This window comes from Eleutherodactylus coqui, chromosome 4 (genome assembly GCF_035609145.1).
Source record: "Eleutherodactylus coqui strain aEleCoq1 chromosome 4, aEleCoq1.hap1, whole genome shotgun sequence".
In the NCBI taxonomy this organism is placed as follows: Eukaryota; Metazoa; Chordata; class Amphibia; order Anura; family Eleutherodactylidae; genus Eleutherodactylus; species Eleutherodactylus coqui.
In genome coordinates, this window is record NC_089840.1 from 148,810,947 (window position 1) to 148,833,210 (window position 22,264).

Sequence of the window (22,264 nt, forward strand, 5' to 3'; positions counted from 1 at the left end):
GGCTGCACGCAGCGCCGGGCGGACCCCCGACTGTAATGGGTCCGGCTGCACGCAGCGCCGGTCGGACCCCCGACTGTAATGGGTCCGGCTGCACGCAGCGCCGGGTGGACGCCCGACTGTAACGGGTTCGGCTCATGCAGCGCCGGGCGGACCCCCGACTGTAATGGAGTCCGGCTGCACGCAGCGCCGGGCGGACCCCCGACTGTAATGGGTCCGGCTGCACGCAGCGCCGGTCGGACCCCCGACTGTAATGGGTCCGGCTGCACGCAGCGCCGGGTGGACGCCCGACTGTAACAGGTTCGGCTCATGCAGCGCCGGGCGGACCCCCGACTGTAATGGGTCCGGCTGCACGCAGCGCCGGGCGGACCCCCGACTGTAATGGGTCCGGCTGCACGCAGCGCCGGTCGGACCCCCGACTGTAATGGGTCCGGCTGCACGCAGCGCCGGTCGGACCCCCGACTGTAATGGGTCCGGCTGCACGCAGCGCCGGTCGGACCCCCGACTGTAATGGGTCCGGCTGCACGCAGCGCCGGTCGGACCCCCGACTGTAATGGGTCCGGCTGCACGCAGCGCCGGTCGGACCCCCGACTGTAATGGGTCCGGCTGCACGCAGCGCCGGGCGGACCCCCGACTGTAATGGGTCCGGCTGCACGCAGCGCCGGTCGGACCCCCGACTGTAATGGGTCCGGCTGCACGCAGCGCCGGGCGGACCCCCGACTGTAATGGGTCCGGCTGCACGCAGCGCCGGGCGGACCCCCGACTGTAATGGGTCCGGCTGCACGCAGCGCCGGGCGGACGCCCGACTGTAATGGGTCCGGCTGCACGCAGCGCCGGGCGGACCCCCGACTGTAATGGGTCCGGCTGCACGCAGCGCCGGGCGGACCCCCGACTGTAATGGGTCCGGCTGCACGCAGCGCCGGGCGGACCCCCGACTGTAATGGGTTCGGCTGCACGCAGCGCCGGGCGGACCCCCGACTGTAATGGGTCCGGCTGCACGCAGCACCGGGTGGACGCCCGACTGTAATGGGTTCGGCTGCATGCAGCGCCGGTCGGACCCCCGACTGTAATGGGTCCGGCTGAACGTAGCGCCGGGCGGACCCCCGACTGTAATGGGTCCAGCTGCACGCAGCACCGGGTGGACGCCCGACTGTAATGGGTTCGGCTGCATGCAGCACCGGGCGGACCCCCGACTGTAATGGGTCCGGCTGCACACAGCGCCGGGCGGACCCCCGACTGTAATGGGTCCGGCTGCACACAGCGCCGGGCGGACCCCCGACTGTAATGGGTCCGGCTGCACGCAGCGCCTTTCCTTTGGTGAGGCGCTCTGAGGGCACCGTGCTGCCGGACAGTAGAGGCTCCGGTGTTCCCTGCGCCCCCCGCCAGCAGGAGGTGTATGATACTGTCATAAAGCACCAGTACAATCTCTTCCACATGCAGCCATACAGGGTCCCGCCGCGGGGAGGAGGGCAGCAACGCCGCTCCCGCCCCTCATCGCCGGGCCGTGAGGAGGACGGCCGGGAATGTAGTTCCTGCTCCCTCACAGATCCGGCTCTCCCGCAGGTGACGAGGACGGCGGGCTGTCTCCTCCCGGCACAGGTGAGAGATCTCTGGGTGAGGACGGTCCGGGGTGTTGTGTGCGGACTGCCGGTTATATGGCGTACAGGCCGAGGTGTGCGGGGCTCCCGGGAGGGGGCGTCAGCCGGCCCGCAGTTCGAGGGGCTCCCGGGAGGGGGCGTCAGCCGGCCCGCAGTGTGAGGGGCTCCCGGGTACTGACTATGTGACTGCAGGAACAGTGCTAGCAGCTGCAGAACCTCTTTACAGTCGGCAGTGTACGGGCTTCTGCTGTCCGCGGGGCGGACGGTCGTCTGAGGAGACGGAGGCCATCAGTAATGTAGTACTCCGGGCTCTACAGCTCTTCTCCCCGGTGTAACGGCCCTCGGACACAGAGGTTCGGTGTCAGCGGAAACGGAGACTGGAAGGTTTTCATCCATCAGACGATGGTCTCTTCTCCGCGAGCTGAAAACCGTGTCGCCGCGACAAGTGAGCGATTCTCACCAGGCGCCGTGTTGGTGACTGCGCGACGACGGATTCCTGTGATTATACGCCGTACATCGCGCTAATTGAAATACACGGATTTTCGCTGTTACACTCACAATAGTTTTTTATTGCATGTAATATGTGAGTAAAAAGATGGCAGCGTGCTCTATTATACGGCATATTACATGCCTGCAGCCCTATTCTCTACGAATCCGGAAAAAACGCTGTAAATACGCAATTACATCAGGTGTTTGTGGTGTTTATATGCAACATTGCTGAGCGGAGATGTAAAAATGAAAGCAACAAGCGTGTGTGAGGTACGTGTGTGAGATACGTGTGTGAGATACGTGTGAGATACATGGTTATGCGCAGGTAAAAATCGCTGCCATACGTGGTGATATGCGGGTCCAGGCCACGGTAACCCGCTGCGCTTGTATGTGCCGTGTTCTGCCGCACGCCCGTGTGTGCCGGCCCCGAGCCATAAACGTAATTCATGTTCACAGCTCAGTTGTGTCATAAAGATACCAGTAGGTTTACTGGGACTGTAGAGTGATGGCTACCATCCCCGGCCGGCGCTCAACGCTCCCTCCGCCAGACGCGTCTGTTCTAGGGACACTGGAAGGGAGAACACTGGACAGACCCTCCGGGGAGCTGCTCACAGCCCTGCTGGGGAGTGATGCCGGGCATGACACACTCGTCCTCTTTGCCAGTTCCATCCCTTTACTAGAAGGAGTGAGTGTGTGTGTATGTTTTTTATATATATATATATATATATATATATATACACACACACTGATTGTCAGTAACATCCCTCCCTTAGAAGTTGTCATATGGAAGGACACTTTCTCTGTGTGTTTGGGACATTGATATTAGTGATTAAATATCAGAGCAGAAGGATCATTTATTGCACGATCTAGAGGCTCAGTCACAGCAAATGTGCAAGCGATATGCCGTAGGATACGTATACAACCTGTGTGCCTCCATGCCCGCCCGTATCATCAAATCTAGTATCCAAGCTAGAGGTGGTGCAACAGGGTACTAGAGCCTCCATGCCCACCCGTAGACTTAAAGGGGTTGTCTCGCGAAAGCAAGTGGGGTTAAGCACTTCTGTATGGCCATATTAATGCACTTTGTAATATACATCGTGCATTAAATATGAGCCATACAGAAGTTATTAACTTACCTGCTCCGTTGCTGGCGTCCCCGTTGCCATGGCTCCGTCTAACTTCGGTGTCTTCTTGCTTTTTTTAGACGCGCTTGCGCAGATCTATCTTCTCCATTCGGCTCGTCTCGGCATCACCGTCATTTTGGCTCCGCCCCCTTGTACGCGTCATCGCGAAGCTCCGCCCCCGTCACATGTGCCGATTCCAGCCAATCAGAGGCTGGAATCGGCACATGTGACGGGGCGGAGCTTCGCGATGACGCGTACAAGGGGGCGGAGCCAAAATGACGGTGATGCCGAGACGAGACGAATGGAGAAGATAGATCTGCGCAAGCGCGTCTAAAAAAAGCAAGAAGACACCGAAGTTAGACGGAGCCATGGCAACGGGGACGCCAGCAACGGAGCAGGTAAGTTAATAACTTCTGTATGGCTCATATTTAATGCACGATGTATATTACAAAGTGCATTAATATGGCCATACAGAAGTGCTTAACCCCACTTGCTTTCGCGAGACAACCCCTTTAAATATGAAAAGCGCAGCCCGATGTCCACGAGTAGAGAATCATAGTGATTCTCCGCTCGCAGGATTCAAATCGTGGCATGCTGCAATTTGACGTGGTCAGCCAATCTATCAGATAGACTCACCGCAGAGACCTGTCAGCCCCCTCATACTCCCCCGTGGCAGAATATCACTAGCGATATTCCACCTTGGCTGTGGACAGGTGGCCTTTTAGGGTCTCGGGTGACAAGACCCTTCATCTAATCACACCATACCTCTCATCATTTACATATCTGCCTGAGATGGAACTGCATGCCGGGGTTTAGCAGAAAAATGACAACTTCTTCTGGTGGCAGGGTGTTTTTTTTTTTTTTTGGGGTTTTTATTTTTGACAAGCAGCCTGGCCTTAGGCTGGGTTTACAGAGGCATTTTTTAGAAAGACAGCTGTAATGCTATGCACTTCAATGCTTCTATTACTGTTGCGAACATATCTAAGGGCTTTGCTGCCTTCCAATAGGTGGCGCTGCAGAGGCATTTCTCCAGCTGCCATTTACATATTTCCCAGAGGGCCTTGTAAGTCTTCTCACTGGATGCTCTCCCTTAGGAAAAACCATACCCTTCCTGACTCGCATCAGGCCTCTCGCTAGCCTAGCCAGCAACCTACTGCACACTGATGAGGGGCAAAAAACTCAAAACAGTCTGTCTGTACATGCTTATCTTTCTCTTTTGGAGGGACTCTGACTTTGGCTTATATTCCCAGTCATCGTTAAAAGGTCTGACATTGACTTGCAGGAATTCTACCTTCTAATAGGTGGTGCTGTAGAGCCATTGTTCCATCTTGCCATTTGCATATATTTCCCAGGGGAGCATGCATGGCCTTGTAAGTCTCCTCACACACCTAGGTGATCTCCCTAAGGAGAAACTACCCTTCCTGACCGACTCTTTGGCAAAATCTATCATCTGCTACAAGTGTCTTCATTAGTAAGGACTCTGGAACCTCGGCGCTTACCATGTTATTTATCCCAAGGTCCTCTGTCGCCCACCGGTGTTTGCTGAGCTGCCGGATTGATGTCAGGTTGACACATGACTGCTGTAGTCAATCACTGCGCCATGTTATCTTTATCCTGGAAAACCCCTTTAAGGCTGGGGTCACACGGGACTGAAATCCTGCGAATGACCACACAGAAATATCACAAGATTTCCGCGGGAGGAATGTAGCTTAAAAACCCGCGGCTTTTGAATTGGCTTCGCCGCCTGCATTCTACTGAGGCCATCACTTCCCATGGAGCGGAAAACGTCCGCCACGGAAACAAGGAAAGAATTGACATGCCGCTGCTTTTAATTCTGCGCGGCATGTCAATTTTAGCGTTGCTTGGCCGCAATGGATCAGCCGCAGCATGTGGATGAGATTTTTGTGAATCTTTTCCACTTCGCTGCTTTATCCCGGGATAAAAAGCCGTGGTTAAAATTTCTGTGCAGAGAGTCTGCACGGAAATTCCGCGGCAACTGCGCCCCGTGTGAACCCAGCCTAAGGGCTCCTTCCCACGGACGGATTTCCGCGGCAGAAATCCGCTGTGTTGCCTGCAGCTTTTGGGTTCTATTGAACCTAATAGCTCAATGCTCACGGTGCGGAATTCCACCGCGGAATTCCACACCGTGAAATCACCCGACCTCACCCGCGGCATGCTCTATTTGCCGTGGGTGTACGCGCGGACGGCTTTGATTGCAGTCAATGGAAGCCGTTTGTCATGCTATCTTCCGCTGTAGCACAGCGGAAGATAGCGTGAAACCGCTTCCCCGCCTACTGCCGCCGCGTCATATGATGCTGTGGGCGCGTCATGTGATGCTGTGGGCGTGTCATGTGACGTGGCCGGCGCGTCACATGACGCTGCGGCGCGTCACACCGAAGCGTCATGTAGGACGCCAGATCCGCAGGTATGTATTGGGGTCTCTGGGGGGGTGCTGTGACGGGCTCTGCCGCGGAACCCGTCACGGTCGTGTGCAGCCGGCCTAACTGTTAACTTACTGACAATCCTTGATGAAGTCCATACAGGTGAGGAGAGAGATTTTCAGCTTTACTGAGAGATCCAGTTCCAGATGCCCATAGAAGCCTATGCTAAGGGGAGGAGAGAGTTCTCGGCTGCACCTGCCTTTCACCAGAGCTGTGCTGCTAACAGCAATGCTTCTGGTGACGCGTCAGCTGATCGCTGCCCTGTTTGCTTGCGGCAGTAGTTGAGCTCACGTAGCGGACGGTTCCTGCAATCTGCACATACCACAGATGCTCAGCTGGATTGAGGTCTTGGTTTCGATCAGTGTGTCTAGGGTCATCGTCCAGCTGGAAGGTGAAGCTCCATCTCTGGCGGATGAAACAGGTTTTCTGCAAGGCTTGTACAGAGGTAACAACTATCAAGTCCACATAGAAAGCTTTATTAGCAAATAACTAAAATGTCCTGGATCATATCAAAAGTGAAGCAATAACGCCACCGTGTTAGACTACCACACAGTCCTTACTCGTGGCGTACGGGATCTCCTAATACCAAGGCCTGTAACTAGGAGGCAGCCAGCAGTATGAGCACACAGCACATTAATTACACGTGAATACAAAACCTAATGATGCATTTCCTATAAACTGTACAAACAACAATACAAAGGACAAGTTAAACTAATATATCAAATGCATAACATGGTGGTAATTTAATGTGTGGATGGCAAAAAATAGTATAACAATTAAAATCCATTTTAATTCCAGGTTGTAATAAAAAAAGGGAAAAACTCCAAGGGTGGATGAATACTTTTGTACGGCACTGTAGAACCCCCCCCTGAACAAAGCTGGTGGGCATAGTGTGAGCTTCAGAAGATATTTGATTCCACAGTTTCCTGCTCTGTGGGTGACAATTAACATCTCTGTTGGGGTCCGTATTTCTGGGCTCAGCAATGAATGCAAAAGACGGTGCTGTTGTATTTGACGCCATCGGAAGCTAGAGTCTGACCTGACTTTGCTGGGGTTTATGCCCCGGTCAAGCCCCTAGCTTCCGATTGGCTATTTGTCAACTCCCTGAAATTGTTCCCGCAGTCAATCTTGGGGTTGGCGTGTGTGCGGCCTCCCTGGCATGCTCCCTGCTGTCACGGTCGGGGCTGGTGTGTGTGCGGCCTCCCTGTCATGTTGGCCACTGTCACTATCGGAGTCGGCGTCTGTGTGGCCTCCCTGGCATGTTCCCTGCTGCCACTCTCACCTCAGTGCAGCGCTGAAGCGGGGAGTGGAGGCAGGGGGAGCTGAGCCGCGGAAAGTACAGTGCCGGACCGGGGAGCGGAGGTGGGGGGAGCTGACCTGCGGAAAGTACAGCGGCAGAGTGGAGGCGGGGAAAGCTGAGCCAAGGCAACTGGGAGCGCGCTGCTGTGCCTTTAATGAGGGGCGAATCAGGGAGCCAATATGAGAGGCCGAGCGCTAGGATGAGCCAGGAGGACTCGTCTGTGATGATGGGCTGTCACTCTCACCATCAGTCGTGTCGTACGCTGTGACTTAGCCCCGCTGTGAGTGTTTCCTGCTGTTGTCACCTTGGCTCGCGGTTTTATCCTTGCCGCTTAACGAGCCAATCGGAAGCTAGGGGTTTGACAGGGGGCATAAACCCCAGCAAAGCCAGGTCAGCTCCCAACTTCTGGTGGCGTCAAGATACAACAGTACCGCAAAAGACATCATGTTAATCATTACAAATAGAGAGGAATGTTCAGAATTTGTCTGAAAAGCATGAATAAGGGACTGCATAGACCTCGCACTTTATGGCTCATTCACATGGGTGTATGAGTAGAACGCTGCGAGTCTTGCAGCGTTGTACTCACCGCAGCCCCTACACTCTGCAATTGGCACAGCGCATGCCCGGGATTCTGACGTCAGACATGCACTGTGCGACTTTTTTTATTCTTCATCAAATTCCCCGCTCTGTAGAATGGGGCTGCGTAATGAAATGCTGCGCCTTCACAATGACTGTGAATGGACAGCGTCTAATACAGAGCCCTTCAAGGGCTGCATATGAAACACTGAGAAATGGAGCATTCTGCAACTTATTTCTCCTGTGTACTATATGCAGTGCCCCCTGCAGGTGTGAATGGAAGAATGAAAGCCACCTGACTTTCATTACCTCCATTCACCATGTGTTACACAGGAAATCCAAGTGCGTAATATGTGGTGATAGTAGGCCTTTGTGAACGAGCCCTTACTCTTATTTCTGTAGTATTGCACAGTAATCTCCGCTGGTACCGCTGAGAACTTGGCACCGAGTTTGGTCCATTTTTGCAGCATATTCTCTTCAGGGAGGTTGTATTTCTTTCCCTCTATTTGCACGTTTTCTTCGTCCGCAGCTGCGTCAAGCTCTTAGTGGCCTCTGTTTATCCCTGAGGGCGATGAATGTTGAGCGACTTGCAGTGGTCTTTGCTCCACAGAGGTACGTGTGGTCCTGGCCTTCATAACAGCCTGTGGTGAAGAGCGTCAGCATGGCTGTCCTAGTTTTTCATGGGATGGGCTCATGTTTTATAATTACATACCTGAGAGCTGGAGTTTATTCAAATACGCTCCTGAGCCTTGAAATTGCAACACCAAGAAAGAAAAGTTGTGATATGGAAACCTCAGGAGTGATATACATATTAATGATATGCAAATAAGGAAAAAATGGAAACAAAATATTCAAAACATCTTGATTTATTCAGCCTGAAGTATGAGCGTCACAGAAATAATGGAATCCCATTCCTTGGCTGCCATCAGTGAGGTTATTACTGTGGAGGAATGTTCTGCCACGCTGGAGGCACTCGGGGACACAGATCATCAGGATGCTGGCGGCTCCCTTTGCCGACCAATGACATCCCAAATATGCTCAACGGGAGACAAGTTCGGAGACTGCGGGCCAGTATAGTACCCCAAGGCCATGCAAGCTGCTGACAATTACATGAGGCAGATACGGCCTGGCAGTGGCGTGTTGAAAAGCAGCTCCCACGACCAAATCACCACAACGCTGAGCTCTTACCGGTCTGCGCATGCGTCGGCAAGCCGGCACATCAAACAGCCGAAGCCGCGGGCACGGGTGAGTACGCGCCGCTCTCTGCGGGCGCTCTGGTCAGGTCCCGCGGAGAGAATCCTCGCAGCCGGATCCGACCCGCCCGTATGCAGGTGGCCTTAGTGTACCTGGAATGAAGACTAGAGGGGTCCAGCTGCAGTACATTACACAAACCCCACTTTAAAATCCAGGAATAGGACCGATGTGACGTTTACCTCATGAAGGCGTCTTCCTGGTGCTACCCACATGGTCTCCAGGCCAGCCTCCAGCTATCATTATGTCTGACCCATTGTTGTAGAGGACAGACCTCTATTTCCATCTTACCCGGCACCTTGCTAGCCTTTGAGATCTTTAGACCGCTGGTGTGAGGTCAGTGGATCACCTGTTGCTGGCCTCCTGGCTCGTAGTCCAATGCTGTGCAAGCGCTTTCTGATGGTTTGTGTAGATACTCTTTGACACCGTAGACTTGGGATGGGATGACCGACTTCACTCGGATCATTATGCGTCATTCTTGTATTCTGACTTGCACGTTAATGAACAGGAGGCATTGCACAAGGTTCTATCTGTTTTTTTAAGGTTTCATGGGGTTAAAAAACATTTTTTAAATCTGTCTTTTATACCAATGAAGTCCCTCCCAGGAGCCACAGATTGGAGCTAAATGCTTGGTAATTGGGTCACTTGCATTAATTTAGTGACACCTTCAGCTTCCTCGATTTGCATAACTTTACAACTTTTGCTTTGTGGCGTTGCAGTTTCAGTGTTGAGGAGTGTATTATTGTGGTACAGCAGAAACTATAAGTGTTACGCTTGAAAATAAGTAAAACCACCTTGGTCCCCGAAGAAAAGGGCACTAAATAAATAGGTAACCATAACTTCTTGGGGGCTTGTAAGGCCTGATCATGCATCAATTTATGTGGTAAGCCTGTGTCAGATTTTTTTTCAAAGCAGATTTACTACATAATCAGTGGCAGAAATCCAAGGTTAGACATTGAAATTCTGTAGCAAATTTGAATGCGGATTCGACCTCCTTCAGTAGTATAAATTTGCATGCGGCAGATTTGACATGTAAAATGAATTGAAGTCAATTGGATGGTAAAATTATGCAGAACTCACGTAAAACATACGCCATAAGAATAAGGCATAAACGCACTTTAACCACTGCTCATAGCGACATAGCCCAGAAGATTTCCAGGCTATGTATCACTATGGGAGCTGCAGAGCACAATGCCACAAGCTGTAGCAGTGTGCTCTGCCTGCACAGACCCACAGAGAACAAAGCAAGGGCTTTGAAAAACCAGCAGAAGATATTGCTGATATGCCGGCAATCTCCTGCTTTGTTTACAGGCTGCCATAGAGACCATCGGCTTGTCAGAAGCAAGCCGATGGTCTCTGTGGCAGGGAGAGCTTGGTGCTTGGCTGTGAGAGGACAAGCAGGCACCTGCTCTTACAGCAGAGATCAGAGAAAACCTCCGATCTCTGCTGTGTTAACCCTTTACATGCTGCAGTCTATGTGACTGCAGCATGTAAAGGGCTGTCACTGCAGCATGTAAAGGGCTGTCACAATCGGACCCCCGGAATGTGATCAGGGGGTCCTGATGGGTCCCTGTGGAAGTCCCCTAAAGGGACAAAAAATAAATAAAAATTAAAAAAAAAAAAGTTAAAAAATTATAAAAACACTTGTCTCCCTTTACTTTGTAAAAAATCCAAAATACAATCACACATGTGGTATCCGTGTGCGTCGTAATGACCCAGGGAAGGAAGTTAGTACATTATTTAACCCCTTAATGACATGGCCCCTTTTTTTCTTTTTTCCCCATTTCTTTCTTTCCTCTCCCCTTGTTTAAAAAAATCACAACTTGTCCCGCAAAAAACAAGCCCTTATATGGCCATGTCAATGGAAAAATGAAAAAGTTATGGCTCTTGAGACGCAACTGCAAAATTAGTTGAAATTCAATGATTAGACCATTTTAAAAAACCTGCCATGGTGGGCACGACAGGGTGGTAGGAAACCTGCCACTCAAGGGGTTAAAGGGGTAATCCTGAAAATGGGCTAGAAAATGGAAAGATGGATGCAGGGTCCCTACACACAGACCAGCGGTCCAACACCTGTACTATATCTTCAGCATTTATACTTCTTGTCTTGGGTATTTGTGTATCTTGACACCACCAGGAAGTTTTTCTGTAGTTGCACAGTTTTTACCTAATTTGTAGACCTTCTGATGACAAGATGTTGTTTGTTTTTCTTTGTTGTTTTTTTTGGTTTTTTTAAAATATCCTAATACCTAAAATTATAAAATTCAAAGAGGGCTTATTTAGTTTTTCCCAAGCTCCCGCCCCCTCTCATTGCTGACGACGGGAGTTTAGCACATTAGCTCCCGTTCCGCCTCCTCCCTTTTCCGACAGCCTGCAAGGGATGGAGAGGGGGAGGGAGTTTAGCAGAGCTAAACGCTTTCCCTCCGCATGGTAGTATCTTGGGCTGCAGCATGTATGCATCGTAGCCCTGGTAGTCTGGACGGGCGACAAAACAGAAGATGCAGCCGTGACTTGGACGCAGACGGCCCAAAATCACAGTGCCCATGTGAAGGAGCCCTTTATTCAAACGTGTGCATTTGATGTATGTGTATTTTTAGATATGACTAAGGGATTAACAAGTCTAAAGTCCCTCCTAGCAGTTGTGGTCCACATAAACACACCAACAGTCTGACAGGCGGATGCAACAGCCAATGCTTAAGGCCTCCTTCACACGGGCAACAAAGTCGCGCGATTTTGTAGCATTGCTACAGTGCTACAAATCGCATGTATGAGAAGCCCATGGTTTCCTATGGGTTTCTTCACACATGAGATGTTTTGTAGCATACTAGAATACGACACACAAACCTCGCAGGTCTGGCGATATGCCCGCAACACGCAAGGTTTTGTAGCCCATGTTTCCCTATGGAGCCTTCCTCTCTGTTGCATCGCACGAAAACGCGGTTTGCGCAACTTTGACAGTAGGAAATGCTACTTTCAAAGCTATAATCTTAGCCCTAACTGTCGAAAAAAAAACCCCACACATACATCATCTTAGACGAGCTGTCAGCCCGGCTGCAGCTTCTCCCAGGTCCTAGTCCCCCCCCCCCCCCCCCCTCCCTCCGAAAATACTTGCAGGTGATGCTACAAAGTTGTGCGACTTTGTACAGTTACAAAATCGTGGGATTGCCACAAGAAAATTGCACGGTGCAGCGATGCGATATCGCTGCGTTTTGGGTTTTTTTTGTTTGTTTTTTTAGGTCCTTCTATCTCAGAGATGAATCGGTTTGTGTCATTCTGGACCAAGTCACCTTACTTATCCCCTGTATACCACACTCATCTGCTCAGCTTATCTCTACAACATCCACCTCCAGGATACATCTTGCTGACCTTGGACCTTCACTTACCCCTGACCACAGAACACGGCTTCTCACTCTCTCATATAACTGCTTATTCCGCTGACGTTCCCAGGAGGCAGTTCTCACTAAGAATGTTCTCACTAAGCTGTTGGAGATGCAGAGAAGAGGAAGGAACTCTTCATGCCTTTTAGTCATATGTGCCATGGATCCGCACTGTTACGGGGCTGACTTTGGAGTTGGGCTGGGACTGTTCATCCTCATTCTTGTGAGATCCTTACATCAAAAAGTGCTTCCTCCTCAGACTTTGGTAACGGCTCAGGTTTGTATCCCTCTGAAGTGTAGCGCCCTCTCTGATCAATATTACTCTGACTCTCCATAGTAAATGAGCTTATGCATGCAGAAAACCTAAGGTCCTCCCTCAATATGTTGAATGAGTTTCATAAAACCGCTTACTCCAGACTACCGAGACTTCACGAAATTCGGCTTGACTCCTTACTTCTAAACTCTTTTATGGACACTTCCAGGATGGTTCTTCTCCTGAAATATATGAATAAATTATTGTATGTATTTTATATTTTTTTTCCCTCCTCATTTTGTGTCTTATCTTTCTTTCACCTCCACTTTTTATTCTTCTTTGCAAATTATTGAAAACCCAGGGGCAATGACAGAGGCAGAATCTGCACACCCATCACTGTTCTTTACCTCTCTCATTGACTTCAGTGGGAGTTTTAAAGGACATCATTGGACCTTCTTCATTTTTTCCCCAGGCTTGTGTAAACAGATTACATTCTGATGACATGTGTGTTAAAATTGCAAACGTTGTAAAATGCATACACACTCGTAATGAAATTGGTCAGTGTATCACAGATCACAAGCGCACTCACCCATGTGAATAGGGCCTGATACTCTGTTCCTAACATTAACTGACTTTCAAATTAATCTTTGAGGCAACCATGAGGACTGATTATTGTCTTGGGTTATGCAAAGATTTTTTAACCCCTTAACGACCAGCCCATAGTGTTTTTACGTCCTCCCGAAGTGGGCTCTATTCTCTGAGGACGTAAAAACATGCTTCCTGCAGAGAATAGTGCCCCTCGGGCTGTGGACGTGACAGCTCCATGCTGTCGGTGTCCGCAGGTAGCTGACAGCATGGAGCTGTCATCCCGGGCTGTTCGGAGCCCCCCCCGGCATTGCGATCGGCGCTATGCAATGGATAGCGCCGATCGCAAAAAAAGTAAATAAATGTACATAAAAGTTAAAGATTCAGCTGCTCCGATGGATCGGATCCATCGGAGCAGCTGAAATTACTCACCGAGGTCTGGCACGCTGCTCCCCGCTCTCCTGCCGCTCCGGGGCCCGAAGCCGGTCTTCTGCGCATGCGCGCCAGGCGGCATTACGTCAGCCGCATGCGCAGAAGGCTCGGCGGCGCGGGAGATTTAAAATCTCCTGGCTCCCGGCTCCTGTAGGTAGCCGGGAGGCAGGAGATGTCAGCGGGGACTGCGGTGAGCGGTCCCCGGTACCGCGATCGCCGTTATCCAATGGTTAGCGGCGATCGCGAAAAAGTTTAAAAAAAGTTTAAAAAAAGTCAGTTTCACCTCCCCTCATGGATCGGATCCATGAGGGGAGGTGAAAATACTCACCCCCAGTCCTCAGCGGTGTCCCGATGTCCCGGGACCCGAATCCCCGTCTGCGCATGCGCGCCCGATGATTGACATCGGGCGCGTGCACAGACGGGCTCGAGCCCCGGGGAATTTAAAATCCCTCTGCTTCTGGCTGCCATGTGTAGCTAGGAGCAGAGAGATTATACCGGGGACATGATCACTGTCATCCAATGGATGACAGTGATCATGTAAAGTGAAAATAAAGTGTAAAAAAGTTAAAAAAAAAAAAAGTTAAAAAAAGTTTAAAAAGCGTACGTTTCATCTCCCCTCATGGATCATATCCGTGAGGGAGGATGAAAGTACGTACCTAAGGCCCCCAGATTTATCCGCGGACCTTACCACAGCTTCTGCACACGCGCCCGTCGCCAAAATGGCGGGCGCATGCGCAAAAGCTGTGGATTGCCAGGATAATTTAAATTCTCCCTGCTCCTGGCTACAAAACGTAGCCAAGAGCATGGAGATTTAATGGGGGTCCGCGGTGAGCGGTTCCTGGTCACGTGTTCGCCATTATCCAATAATGGCGATCACGTAAAAGTAAAAAAAAAAATTTGAAGTTTCATCTCCCCTCACTGATGCGATCGGTGAGAGGAGATGAAACTTTTTACCGGAGGCCTGCGTATTTGAATCCCGACGCAATCTTCCTCCGTGGACCTTCCAGGATTCTGCACATGCGATTGCCGGCAAAAAGCCGGACACATGCGCAGGAGTCAGGGAGCCCAGGAAACTTAAAATCTCCTTGCTCCCAGCGACCAACGGTCGCCGAGAGCCTGGAGCAGTGACCAGGGGCCTCGTTGAGCGTTCCCCAGTCACGTGATAAAAAGGTAGCGATCTACCTTAGGCCGGTCTCACATGACCGGATAGGAATGACGGATTCCGCATGCGTCTGATCCGTGGTAATACGCAGATCAATCGCATTGGATTACACAATTCCGCTCACATTAGCGGGTCAGAATTGCGTTATCCACTCGCAGAAAAGAGAACGCAGCAGGTTCTATTTTACTGCGGATATCGGCAACATAGAGCCCATTGTGCTCCATGGTTGCGAATATACCCGCAGCCCATACGCAACTACGTTGTATACGGGCTGCGGGTACCCGCGTCATCGCTAAGCGATGGTGCGGGAAATACAAACAAAGGTGTACTGTGCATGACCGCCTGTGTGAGTAGGCAGTTATGCGCAGTACATTACGCAGCCGTACGCAGGGTCACAGCCGGGCTCACAGATGGGATCCGCTGTGGGCCTCCGCAAGCGGATTCCGCCTGCACCCGCGTGAGCCCGGCGTTATTCAGACCGCTACCTGTGAGACGTATTTTACAAGAAGCCCCGGGAACGCTCGCTTTCCTGCAGTTCCAGGAGCACCTTGTTGAGCGCCTTCTGTGTGAGACCGCCGCACCTCATCAAGCTTACGGAGACTCACGGAACGCCACTTTTTACACCCCATCCCCGCCGCTGAGGTCATGAAATACCCCCAAAAAGCATGAGAGGAGGGGGGGGGGGATACCCGGTTTTATTGCCCCATGGGCCCATTCCAACCAGCCTCCGTAATTACCCCTGTCATTGGAAATACTACACAGTTCACATTTTTACTTTTATCTAAGATTTGCGAACGCCAAAAAGGGCGTGGAGGGGGAGGGGGGGAATTTTTAGGGAGTCAATCTTTATTCTGTACAAATAAGCAATGGGGCCTGGAATTTATTCAGTTGTGCCCTAAAATCCAACAGGTGTTCCGTCCTTTATAGGCCTTGCCATGCGTCCTGTAAGTAGATTAGGGCCACAATGGGTATGTTTCTGAACTCGGGACAAACGGGGGTATCCATTTTGGGGTGAACGTCTTCATTCCTATGTACACTGTACAAAAAAACTGTTTTTAAATTGAAAAAATTGTCAAAAAAATTGAAAATCGTAACTTTTTCCTTCTGCTTTGCTTAGATTCATTCAAATACTGTGGGGTCAAAATACGCAGTACACCCCTAGATGAATTCGTTAAGGGGTCTAGTTTTCAAAATGGGGTCATTTGAGGGGGTTCTTTATAGTTTTGGCCGCTCAATGGCTCTATAAGTGGGCAATGGGGCCTGAAATTTATTCAGTGGTACCCTGAAATCCAACGGGTATTCCTTTCATTGTAGGCCTAGCCATGGGTCCTGTAAGTCTATTAGGGCCACAATGGGTATGTTTCTGAACACGGGACAAACAGGGGTATCCATTTTGGGGTGAAAGCCTTCATTTATATGTGTGCTGTACAAAAAAAACTGTTTTTAAATTGACACAATAGCCCAAAAAATGAAAATCCTATTTTTTTCCTTTTGCTTTGCTTGAATTTATTCAAAAACTGTGGGGTCAAAATATGCAGTACATCCCTAGATAAATTCGTTAAGGGGTCTAGTTTTCAAAATGGGGTCACTTGTGGGGGTTCTATATGGTTTTGGGCGCTCAAGAACTCTACAAGTGGGCAATGGGGCCTAAAAGGACTTCAAGCAAAATCTATGTTCTGAAAGCCACCGATTACTCCTTTTATTTTGGGCCCCGTTGTGCATGCGGACATAAGATTAGGGCCACAATGGGTATATTTCTGAAAACAGCACAAACAGGGGTATCCATTTTGGGGTGTAAGTCTTCCTTCATGTGTGTGCTGTACAAAAAAAGCTGTTTTTAAAATGACAGAATTGCCAAAAAAACAAAAATCCAAATTTTTTCCTTTTGCTTTGCTTGAATTTATTCAAAAACTGTGGGGTCAAAATGCGCAGTACACCGCTAGATAAATTCGTTAAGGAGTCTAGTTTTCAAAATGGGGTCATTTGTGGGGGTTCTCTATGGTTTTGGGCGCTCAAGAACTCTACAAGTGGGCAATGGGGCCTAAAAGGACTTCAAGCAAAATTTGTGTTCCGAAAGCTACCGGTCGCTCCTTTCATTTTGGGCTCCGTTGTGTATCCAGACATAAGATTAGGGCCACAATGGGTATGTCTCTGAACACGGGACAAACAGGGGTATCCATTTTTGGGTGCAAGTCTTCCTTCATATGTGTGCTGTACAAAAAAAGCTGTTTTTAAAATGACAGAATTGCCGAAAAAACGAAAATCACAATTTTTTCCTTTTGCTTGGTTTGAATTCATTCAAAAACTGTGGGGTCAAAATATGCAGTACACCCCTAGATAAATTCCTTAAGGGGTCTAGTTTTCAAAATGGGGTCATTTGTGGGGGGTTTCTATGGTTTTGGTCGCTCAAGAACTCTACATGTGTGCTATGGGGCCTAAAAGGACTTCAAGCAAAATTTCTGTTTTGAAAGACACTGACTACTCCTTTCATTTTGGGCCCCGTTGTGGACTCAGATATAACAATAGGGCCACAATGGGTATATTTCTGCACACGGGAGAAATAGGGGTATCCATTTTGGGGTGTAAATCCTGATTTTCATGTAAACTATAGGAAAAAAATATGTCTTTAAAATGACAGATTTGCAAAAATATGAAATTTTATTTTTTCTCCTCTAAATTGAATTAATTCCTGAAAAAAAACTGTGGGGTCAAAATACTCATGACACCCCTCAGTGAATACATTAAGGGGTGCAGTTTTTAAAATGAGGTCATTTGGGGGGGTATCTATTATTCTGACACTCATGAGCCTTTCCAATCTCGGCTTGGTATAGGAAAACAAAGTGTTCCTCAAAATGCTAAAAAGTAATGTTAAATTTGTACGTCTCCTAAATAGTTAAAAAAAAACGAAAGTTTTTCCAATGTGCGCCCAAAATAAAGTAAACGGGTGGAAATATAAATCTTAGCAAAAATTTCTATATTATGTTTGCACATATTTAAGATATTGCAGTTGGAAATGTGAAAAAATGACGATTTTTTCAAAATTTTCCCAATTTTGGCGCTTTTAATAAATAAACACAATTTCTATCGGTCTATTTTTTTCGCCTAAATGAAGCACAACATGTGGCGAAAAAACAATGTCAGAATCGCTTGGATATGCAAAACCTTTCTGGTGTTTTTCCATGTTAAAGTGACACATGTCAGATTTGCAAAATTTGGCCTGGTCATTAAGGCGCAAACAGGCTTGGTCACTAAGGGGTTAAACAGTATTTTTACGTGCCCTGAGCATGCCTGACCACTAGACAGCGGAGTTGACAGGTCGTAACAGTTGGATATTAATGCAGAACTAAGGGGGGTGTGGGGACGCTGCAGGATGAAGCCGTATCTCTGCAGATATATAATGCAACTTCTAACATTTTATTGTAAATTATATGTAAGCCGTATAGAACTGTCACTGTGAACCTCTGGAGTACTATGGCTGGAAGCACTCTAACCCAATAGTGAGAGAGATGTCTACATTGGCTGTGTAATCTGGGCATATTTACAATGTACCATACAGGCTTTATGTGCTCGGTGTATCTTTCTGATGTGTTTTGCTAACTGTGGATATCAGAAAGACCAGATCTGTGAGGCATCCTGAGTCAGGAAGGGAGTGTGCGCTGCTACCGGTAGGAGAGCAGTTAAAGGGAGGTGCATGTGATTGTACACTGTCAGAGTGCTAATGCTACAGTAGGAGGGGAGGAATGGAAGATGAAAGGCAACTAATGACACATTAGTACTTTATATGCATATATATAAAAATATGCTTTTTTATTGCATTTTAACAAACCTTGTAAAGTGTACATGGTAACCTAGTATGTTAGGCTGAAAAAAAAGACCTATAACCTCTCTGGGTGATGTAGTCCGCCTATTCCATCTTTAGTTGCCCCTTTTGTTTCCTATAATAGAAAAGTGTGTAAACTATGCCGTTAGAAAAAAAAATTGATTTAGAGAATGTTCAATTTAAAAATGTAAGGTTTCTCTAGGCACAAAATTTTTTTTAGGGACCAATTAATTTGAAGTGACTTTGAGGGTCTTTATATTAGAAACCCCATAAATTACCCTATTTTAAAAACTGCACCCCCTCAGAGTTTTTTAAACCATATTTTGGAATTTTAATTCTTTTAGGTATTTTGCAGGAACTAAAGCAAAGCAACAAAGTATGTTAGGCTTAAAGGAAGCAATGTCCATCCAGTTCAGCCTGTTTCCAACCTTCCCTCAATATTGACCCAGAGAAAGGCCAAAAAATCCCAATGAGGCAGAAAAATTCCTTCCTGACTCTATAATGGCAGTCAGAATAATCCCTGGATCAACGTTTTGAAAGTTCCTACCTGACTCCAAGACCCGGATCCACAACCCCGCTGGTTAGTTAATATCCTGTAATATCATAGCACTCTAGAAAGGTATCTCATCTTTTCTTAAACTCCTCTATGGATTTTGCCATCACCACTTCCTCAGGCAGAGAGTTCCACAGTCTCACTGCTCTTACAGTATAGAACCCACTTCTGTGTTGGTGATGAAACCTGCTTTCCTCTAGACGTAGAGGATGCCCTCTTGTTACCGTCACAGTCCTGGGTATAAACCGATCATGGGAGAGATCCTTGTATTGTCCCCTAATGTATTCATACATAGTCATTTGATCACCCCATTGCCGTCTTTTTCCCAGGGTAAATAATCCCAATTTTGAGTGCCTCCCTGGGTATTCCAGTTCCCTCATTCCGTTTATTAATTTAGTTGCCCTTCTTTGAACCCCCTCAAGCACTGCAACATCTTTTCTGAGCACCGGTGTCCATAACTGTACACAGTATTCCATGTGGGGCCTGAGAAGTGCCTTATATAGTGGAAGAATAATGCTCTCGGGCCTCACTCCTATAGCTCTTTTAACCCCTTAATGACACAGCCTATTTTGGCGTTGAGGACCAAGCGATTTTTTTTTTTTTTTTTGGTATTTTTCCATCTCCATTTTTCAAAAGCCATAACTTTTTTATTTGTCCGTGGACGCGGCCGTATAAGGGCTTGTTTTTTGCGTGGCGATCTGTAGTTTTTATCGGTGCCACTTTTGGGTATATAGACAATATCGTAAAAATTTTTTTTTTTTTTTTAATGATAACAGGGAGAGAAAACGCATCAATTCTGCCATAGATTTTTTTATTTTTTTTTACAGCGTTAATCATGCAGCATAAATGACACACTAAATTTTTTCTGCGGGTCGGTACGGTTACAACGATACCAAAATTGTTATATTTTTTTTAGGTTTTTACACTTTTTTGCAATAAAACCCCCTTTTTTTTGGAAATCTTTTTTTTTTCTTTATAGCTGCATTCAAAGTCATGTAACTTTTTTTTTTTTCTATGTACGGAGCTCTTTAAGGGCTTATTTTTTGCGAGACGAGCTGTAGTTTGTATTGGTACCATTTTGGGGAATGTACGGCTTTTTTGATCACTTTTATTGCATTTTTTGTGAGGCAAAATGCTAAAAATTAGCATTTTGCCTCTGTTTTTTAGCTTTTTTTTTTACGCTTTTTGTTGTACAAAATAAAAAGCGTGTTCAACTTTTTGTACACGTCGTTACGGACGCGTCAATATCCAATATGTGGGGTTTTAGTTTTTTTTTCCCTTTTTTTATGCTAATATTAGAAAAAGCATAAAAAAGGGGGTTTTTTTACATTTTTTTTTTACATTTTTCTTTTTTTTACACCTTTCTTTTCTTTTTTTATACTATTTGAGTCCCTCTGAGGGACTTGCAGCAGTATGCCTATGATCGCTGTCATAAGGCATGGCAGAGCTACTGCTCTGCCATGCCTTATCGCTTGTACAGCGATTATAGGTACAGGCAATACAGGACGCCAGTGTCTGGCGTCCTGTTGCCATGGTGGCAGGCCGGGCTCTCGCGATGACATCGCGAGAGCCGGCCGGAGACAAACAGGGATCGCGATCCCTCTGTGAACTCTTTCCCTGCCGCGATCTACTTAGATCGCGGCAGGGAAGGGGTTAACAGCGGCGGGCGCATCTCCGATGTCTCCCCGCTGTTGGAGCGGGACGCCGGCTGTGACTGACAGCCGGCTCCCGCTGCGGGATAGCCCGGGATCTTATGTGATCCCGTGCTATCTCCAGGACGTACCGGTACGTCCTTTTGCGGGAAGTACCAGGCTCCCGGGACGTAACGGTACGTCCTGGAGCGGGAAGGGGTTAATGCACCCCAAGACTTTATTAGCTTTTGCAGCAGCTTACTGGCATTGATTGCTCCGGTTAAGTCTACAGTCAACTACTACCCCCAGGTCTCTTTCCATATCACTTTTCCCCAGCAGTACCCCATTTAGTGTATATTGGTGACATCCGTTTCTCCTGCCCATGTGCATAACCTCACATTTATCAACATTGAACTTTATTTGCCATTTATCTACCCATGTTCCCGGATTATCTGGGTCCATTTGCAGTCATAGATTGTCATTCGTTGTATTAAGTACCTTGTATAATTTTGTATCATCTGCAAATAATGATATCTTATTGTGCAGTCCCTCTATCAGGTCATTGATAAATATACGGAACAGAATGGGGCCTAATACTGAACCCTGTGGCACCTCACTAGCAACGGTGGCCCAATCAGAGTACGATCCATTTATTACCACCCTCTGCTTTCTATCTCTGAGCCAGTTCTTTACCCAGATACACACGTTTTCGTCCAGACCGAGCTGCCTCATTTTTTATATTAACCTGTTATGAGGCACGGTGTGAAATGCTTTAGAGAAATACAGAGATACAAGATCAATAGACTCTTCCAGATCTATCATAGAAGTTACTTCATTGTAGAAGCTGATCAAGTTGGTTTGACATGATCGACCCCCTCATGAACCCATGCTGATGAGGAGTTATGCCGTTGTTTTCCTGGAGGTATTCCTGGATGTCATCTCTCAGAAACCCTTTGAATATTTTTCCAATTATTGAAGTGAGACTTACCGGCCTGTAGTTACCAGGAATTTTTTTTGACCACTTTTTGTATATTGGAACAACATTGGTAGTACGCCAATCCAGTGGTACAACCCCAGTCTCCATAGTGTCCCTAATTATAAGAAATAGTGGTCTACCTATCACGTCACTTAGTTCCCTTAGGTGTATTCCACCTGGGCCTGGCAATTTGTTGAATTGAAATCTTTTTAACAGGCTCTGCACTTCCTCCTGCATTAGGAAGCAATATTTTGCGTGGGGGTGTGTTTTATCCCCCTGCATCTCGTGTGACATTTCTTTTTCCTTTGTGAATACACTTGAGAAAAAACTTGCCCCCTCAATTTGTAAACTACACCCTTCAGGGGATTCATCTAGGGTGGGATGATCAGAACAAGTGTTAACTGTAAATGAAAAATTCCAGTTTATTCCCACCGCAGTCTTTGGCCCAATGCACACATCTGTGACGGGCTCCACAAGCGGAATACCGCAGTGAGGTCTGTCACGGCGCCCCTCCAAAGACCCCATACTTGCCTCCGGATCTGCTGCGCGGACGCAGACGGTGGGCGGGGAAGCGTTTTCACGCTATTTTCTGCTGTGCTACAGTGGAAGTATAGAGTGATGGACGGCTTCCATTGACTGCAATGGAAGCTGTCAGCGCGTAATCCCGCGGCAAATAGGACATGCCGCGGGTAATTTGAC

At 48.1% G+C, this 22,264-nt stretch overlaps 1 protein-coding gene across 2 annotated transcripts in view; it reads left to right on the plus strand.

The window, feature by feature from the left end:
- Nucleotides 1-1,495: 1,495 nt before the first annotated feature.
- The window catches only part of PRICKLE4 (prickle planar cell polarity protein 4), a 56,576-nt gene continuing 35,807 nt past the window's right edge, over nt 1,496-22,264 (plus strand). For both annotated transcript variants that reach the window (XM_066600288.1, XM_066600289.1), the window contains exon 1: nt 1,496-1,596. The gene's annotated coding sequence lies outside the window, so the exon portion shown is untranslated. The remainder of the gene's footprint in view (nt 1,597-22,264) is intronic.